At 53.0% G+C, this 6,418-nt stretch overlaps 1 long non-coding RNA gene across 1 annotated transcript; it reads left to right on the forward strand.

The window, feature by feature from the left end:
• Window positions 1-282: 282 nt before the first annotated feature.
• On the forward strand, window positions 283-5,018 carry LOC120385045. The gene is made up of 3 exons (XR_005589229.1): window positions 283-341; window positions 4,741-4,881; window positions 4,959-5,018. It is a non-coding gene; the product is annotated as an uncharacterized LOC120385045 (long non-coding RNA).
• The last annotated feature ends 1,400 nt before the right edge of the window (window positions 5,019-6,418 follow it).

The raw sequence follows: 6,418 nt of genomic DNA on the forward strand, positions 1-6,418 counted from the left end.
CCCACTGATTTCAATAGGAGTTAGGCGCCAAACCTAACTTAAGCATGACTGGTCTATTTCCCATTCCAATTTTCACCAAAACCAATACGGTTCTGCTCACTGATGCCTAGAATATTCCTGGAATTTTGGAATTGCTTGGATGTGGTGTTCACAAGTTCATGTTACAAGCAGAGAAATGCTATCAAGTAGAGTGAAGAACTCACATTACTCAGTAAACAAGTTTTCAAATGTTTTCCTCATACAGATCACTTCTTCAGATAAAGAATATTTCTTCTCCCAACCCGCCCTGCCTCACACCTACAGTACCCCACAGCAACAAGAGAGCTTAGTGACATGAAAAGGTAATTTTAGGACAGGATTAAGGGCATGGGTGCAAACCAAGTGGTTTAAAAGTGGTGGGTGCAGTCAGTCATTACATGATGATGTACACAGTCTGTGACATCACACTCCATTGCCAATGAAACAATAGTGACATCTCGTGCAGAGAAGTGTAAACAAGAAGCAGGCAGCATTATCTTCTGCAGATATAAACAACTTCTTTGTCTGAGTGATTGGCTGAATAAGATATTATATTACGCCCATAACATCACAGGCCATAGGTGGTCAAAACACCTGACTTTATGGTCACCGCTGTGGTGATAGCACTTCCATATCACTGCTACCTGATGGCCATAGATGGTCAGACCTTTTGGGATTTGCCTTATATGCATATTCAGAGCCACAAGTAACAGGTGACCCATCTCAGGCGAGTAATAAAGAGATTGTGTGACACACCAGCCAGCCTCTGCCTATAAAAAGGCTGGAGCTGCCAGCAGGGCCAGCTTTAGGCCAATTCAACCAATTCCCTGAATCGGGCCCTGCCCTAGAGGGCCCTGTGCCCAAGCCCCAGTACAGTGTACTGGCAAGAGCAGTGCGCTGTACCGGGGTGGCCCGGCTGTAGGGATATTAAAGAAGGTTTATATTAAACATGGTTTATAAAAGAAATGATTTATTAATTTATTGTTAATTAATACTTTATAACTTAAGGTTTATGTTAGAAGTAAATTTGTGATTCCCAACATTTAGCCTCTAACCTGCAAGCCACCAGCTGTATCTGTGTGAAGCCTGCTCAAAGAGATACTTGGTATAAAACTTGTTAAGCTCAAAGAAATACTTTGTATAAAACTTGTTAAACATTAATTATCTCTAAGTAAGCCAAAACAGTAGCTGTTATAGTGTATAAATAGAGATCCCCACCCTCTGTAAGTTTTCATCTCACTTTATCTTTGCTTGTTAAAAGACAGGAGGGTCACATAAATTGGTAACACCCTAAAGGTAAAAAGACAGTGAACTAGATGTAATTAAGATAGAGAATGTATGTGAATGCATGCCTAGTTTAAACAATGAATGAATGGTTAGGAAGTTACCAGCCTGAAGAATTCAGTGTCGGCTGAAGAAGGTGTCAAGTGGGATCAACCAGATGACCCCACTACCTCAAAGGAAGGAAAAACAAGCATCTGACAGAATGGAGCCAGCCACCTGCTGATTGATTTAGCAACAGCAAAATGAAGCAACTCTCATGGACTGACATAGGAATAAATTCCTATCAAACTGGACTCTAAAGACTGAGGACTTTGAGGGCTTGGCTACACTTACAAATTTGCAGCGCTGCAGCAGGGTGTGAAAACACACCCTCTCCAGCGCTGCAAATTCTGGCGCTACAAAGCGCCAGTGTGATCAAAGCCCCAGCGCTGGGAGTGCGGCTCCCAGCGCTGTCCGTTATTCCCCACAGGAGGTGGAGTATGGACAGCGCAGGGAGGCTTTCTCCCAGCGCTGGTGCTTTGACTACACTTAGCGCTTCAAAGCGCTGCCGCGGCAGCACTACCACAGCAGCGCTTTGAAGTGCTAAGTGTAGCCACAGCCTGAGTCTATGGTTCTGCTGCCAGCCTCCAGGAGCATCAAATGCATCTGACACAGACTTGGCTCCATCCTCATGACCAAGATACCTGGCCAGTAACTTGGCATGAGCAATGTCTAGGCTGGTAACTATAACATCTGTACAGAACCTGAATGAATGATTGTGTGAATGAATATATGTGTGTGTGTGTGTGTGTGTGTGTATAAGGAATAAGTAGTGATAGTAATAAGTAGTAAAACAACGTTGTTTACTGTTGTCTTTTGTTTTGTTATGGTATTTACAATAAATGTGGCATCTTTGCCTTATCCCTCTTAATTAGATCCTGTTGGTTTTTATTATATTAGTATAACACGGCTTCCCCCGGGCGGGGGGTATTTAAAGGGCCTGGGGAGCTCTGGGGAAGTGGTGCAGCTTTGGCGGCTATTTAAAGGGCTGGGGCGGTAGAAGCAGGGGAGCCCTGGGCCCTTTAAATAGCCCCTGAGCCAGGCTGCTGCTGCTACCCTGGTGGGGGAGGGAGGAAGAGGGGGCAACCACCGTACAGGGTGGGCTGCACCCCCTGTCCGCAGCCAGCCCCTGCCTGCACCAGCCCTGCCTGACCGGCCCGTCTCCAGCCAGCCCCGCATTCCCTGCCCTGCCTCCAGCCCCGGTCTCCAGCCAGCCCCGCACTCCCTGCCCTCAGCCAGCCTGTTTCCTGCCCGCCCCTGCCGCACACTCTGTCCTGCCCGCACCAGCCCTGCACCCGTTGCCCTGCCTGCAGCCAGACCCTACCTCCAGTCAGCCCCTGCCCTGCCTCCAGCCAGCCCCATGTCCACTGATGCCCTGCAGTTCCCAGGGCAGTAACCCTGCACACCTGCTTCAGTGAGGGGAGCAGGGAGCAGCTGGGACCCACACATGTGGGTGACCAGACGGCAAGTGTGAAAAATCAGGACAGGGCGTGGGGCGTAATAGGAGCCTATATAAGAAAAAGCCCCAAATATTGGGACTGTCCCTATAAAATGGGGACATCTGGTCACCTTAGCTGGAACATTTTTACAGTTCTTGGTAGTAGCAACACATTAGTTACAAAAATTACCATTAGCGATAACAACAAATTCATTGCAAGGGTCCACCTACAATCATTTTTGTCATCATGCCACACCTTTGGCTCAATACCATTGGGGTTTGCGCCTTTTAGGGTTAACCCGTGCATAGGCGGCAGGTTATATACACCTGCGTTGCACGGGCTCCAGGATTATTCAGGGGCCGGGTGCCTGCTCCAGCAATATTTGGAGCTGGGTCTCTCCCAGCCCTGCCTGGATAGGGCCCCGGCCCTTACCCTGAGCCTCTCCAAAGCCCCAAACCCTCCGCCCCAGCCCGAGCCCTCATCCCCTGCACCTAATCCTCAGCCCGAGCCGGGCCCTCATCCCCGCACCTAATCCTCAACCCCAGCCAGACCCTCATCCCCCACACCTAATCCTGAGCCCCAACCCTCATCCCCTGCACCTAATCCTCAGCCCCATCCCTGAGCGCCCCTGCAGCATGAACTCCTCAACCTCAGCCCCAAACCTCATCCCCCGGCACCCTAAGCCTCTGACCCAGGCCTGAGCCCCCCCACAGCATGACTCCCGCGTCCTCAGCTCCACAGCCCTCACCCCTGTACTCCCTCCTATCCCCAAACTCCCTTCCCAGAAGGTGCACCCCCTTCCACACACCTTCCCAACCCCAAACTCCGTCCCAAAGCCTGCACCCTTCACCCCCTCCTGCACACCCACCCCCTGCCCCAGCCCAGAGCCTGCACCCAGCACCCAAACTCCATCCCAAAGCCTGCACCCTGGACCCTAATCCCCAGCCCAGGATCTGCACCCCAGACCTCCCCCGCCGAGACCCCTCTCAGAGCCTTAGGCAGGTGGGGGCAGAGTTGAGGCAGGTTCTGAGCACCACCAAAATTTCTACAGACTTGCCACCCATGAACCTGTGGCTTCCTTTGCAAACTTCCTCCTTGTTCTGAAGGATCAAACCCTGATTTTCTTGCTTAACAGAATTTACTGGCTGATGGGGTGGGCTCTCTTTGCTAACAGCCATTAGCAAGTCTTCTCCCTGCCAGCCAAGTAATTTGCATCAACACAGAAGCACAGACTGCTCACTTAAAGAATCAGAATGGAGACATTCCTGTTCCAACACCATTGTCTTCCCAACCAGCTGGCCAAACACAGCCACTTGCTTATAGAGCTGCTCAACTTTCTTAACAGCCCTTACTCCATCTGAGACCTTTTCAAAGCTATCCACACGGGCTCTTTCAAAGGAAAGTGGGTGGATTTTTACATATCTTCCTAACCAGTCTTTAAAGGGTTAAGTCAGTCTGTGAGTTAATTAACTCTTTCTGGCCCTGTCACCTTCCAATGAGAGATTATATTACACCCATAACGTCACAGGCCATATATGGTCAAAACAGCCGTGGCCAGGCTGGGACCGGGCTGGGCCTGGGGTACTCAGCTGGGGCCAGGCAGGGGCGGACGAAGCCAGGCCGAAGGGAGCCGCTCAGTCGGGAACGGACTGGAGGGAGCCACTCGGCTGGGCTGGGCTGGGCCTTGCCATGCCTCCCTGGAGCCCTCCTCACACTCCTTTCCCTGGTCAGCCTTTGTTCCAGCTCAGGTGGTAGCTAGTGGATTTCTCACGATGGCTGCCCCATTTGTTCCCTTCCACTCAGATACAGATACAAAAGTGATACATTTATACAAATAGGATGACCACACTCAGTAGATTATAAGCCTTGTAATGATACCTTACAAGAGACCTTTTGCATGAAGCATGCTGCAGTTACATTATATTCACACTCATTAGCATATTTTTATAAACTCCTATAGAATGGAACATGACAACAGCAAAGACGACGACAGTGGAGACACCTCTGAAGAAATGCCCTAGAGCCCTTGGGCCGTCACGCTTCAGGAATGTGCGTGAGGTGCTAGGAGACCTGGAGATGGGGGGTGTCCTGCTGGCCGTAGGTGAGTGTTGTGAACCCCCAGTTGCTAGGCTGAATTTATCCATTCCCTGGCAATAAAACATTGTCTTGTTTTCACAGCCACTTTCGGTCTCCTGGCTTCTACCCTCTACCCTACTGGCAGGGCATTGTGCAGCACCCTTTCCAGCCCACCTGGGTGGAGGAGATTGAGGAGAGCATCTGCCATCCAGCTCCATCTCATCTAGAGCAAGTGAGTGGAGGTCTCCAGAGCCATCGCCAGTGGGGTGGGAATGGCCCAGCAATAGGGCTCCCAGCCTTTCCCTTGCAGGAGATTGTTCCCAACGTCGAGAGTCTTTCGGGAGGCAGAACCTGCCAGGTGCTGAACACCCACAATGGCAAGCAGTGAAATCAGTGGGAACTGAGGCGACTCCTCCCTCCTGGGATTGGCACCGTGTGAACGAACTTTCATTTAGGACTATCCGGGTTCCGCTCTTTCTCTGGCCTGGGAGGGGCGGGGTCTACTGGGGTGGAGGGCGGTTTGTCCAAACTAACGGAGAGCCCCATTGCTCTGAAAGAATGAGACTCTCCCAGTTTCACAGGGCCCTATTGGGTGAGGGGGAACATTGGGAGCAGCCTGTGCTGTGAGCTGCTGCCAGTGCGTGTGGACGGCAGCCCCTGCCCTGGGGTGGGGTGTGTGGGGAGGAGGAATTGCCTCAGCAGAGGGACGTAGGCAGGAGCAGGCAGGCCCATTGAGAGCTGCCTTGAGCCCAGACTCATGGCTGCTCCCCACTCAGTTCAGGATGGTGCGGTGGAAGCGGATGCTGAGGAGGAAGGCTGGGCAGGTGGCTCTGGAGCCAGTAGGGAGCAGTGTCCGTCTTGCCCAGGAGGAGAGTGGCCCCTCTGTCCCCGCGGGCGAGGAAGAGGCCAGTGGGCAGGCAAAGCGGAGAAGCTCCCTGACCTTCTGGAGGAAGAGGAAAAGACCAGCTCCCTTAGCAGGCCCTGAGGCACCTTCTGGTCCCAAATGGAGGTGGCCCCGGGTGATGCTATGTAGGAGGACCCAGGCGAGGGCAGGAGCCGGGCAAGGTGGCTCTGCGGCTTCCTTTCCAGGAAGCAGAGGAGCCAGGCCCAGCCCCAGGGCCCAGCAGGAGCTATCCACCAGCCTGGCCACCGAGGCCCCAGCCAGCCGAGCAGGAGCTGGGCGGCTCCGGCATGAGACCGGCAGCTCTGCCTACTCCTGAGGGCCAGCACCTCCTCTGTGGGGTCTGACAGCCCTGAGGCTGAAGGCTCCTCTGTGCAGGTGAGGGAGACCCAGGGGACAGGGGGAAGGATGGGGGCTGTAGGGGACTAATAACACCCTGTACCCATTGGGTCACCAAGACACCAGGACTGAGACATGGGAGCCCCACTAACACCAGTGGGGTGGCACAGCTGCACCCTGTAGCAGGGGATGCTGGGCAGAGTCAGGAGCTCAGCCTCCCCTGATGAGGTTGGGGGCTGATGGCCACGGGGCCCTGAGGCTGATGGGCCTGAGGTGTCTCTGGGAGGGCAGGGTGCAGCCACTCTGTGCCATGGGGCTCCTT

The sequence above is a fragment of the Mauremys reevesii genome, linkage group 17, assembly GCF_016161935.1.
Source record: "Mauremys reevesii isolate NIE-2019 linkage group 17, ASM1616193v1, whole genome shotgun sequence".
NCBI lineage: Eukaryota > Metazoa > Chordata > Testudines > Geoemydidae > Mauremys > Mauremys reevesii.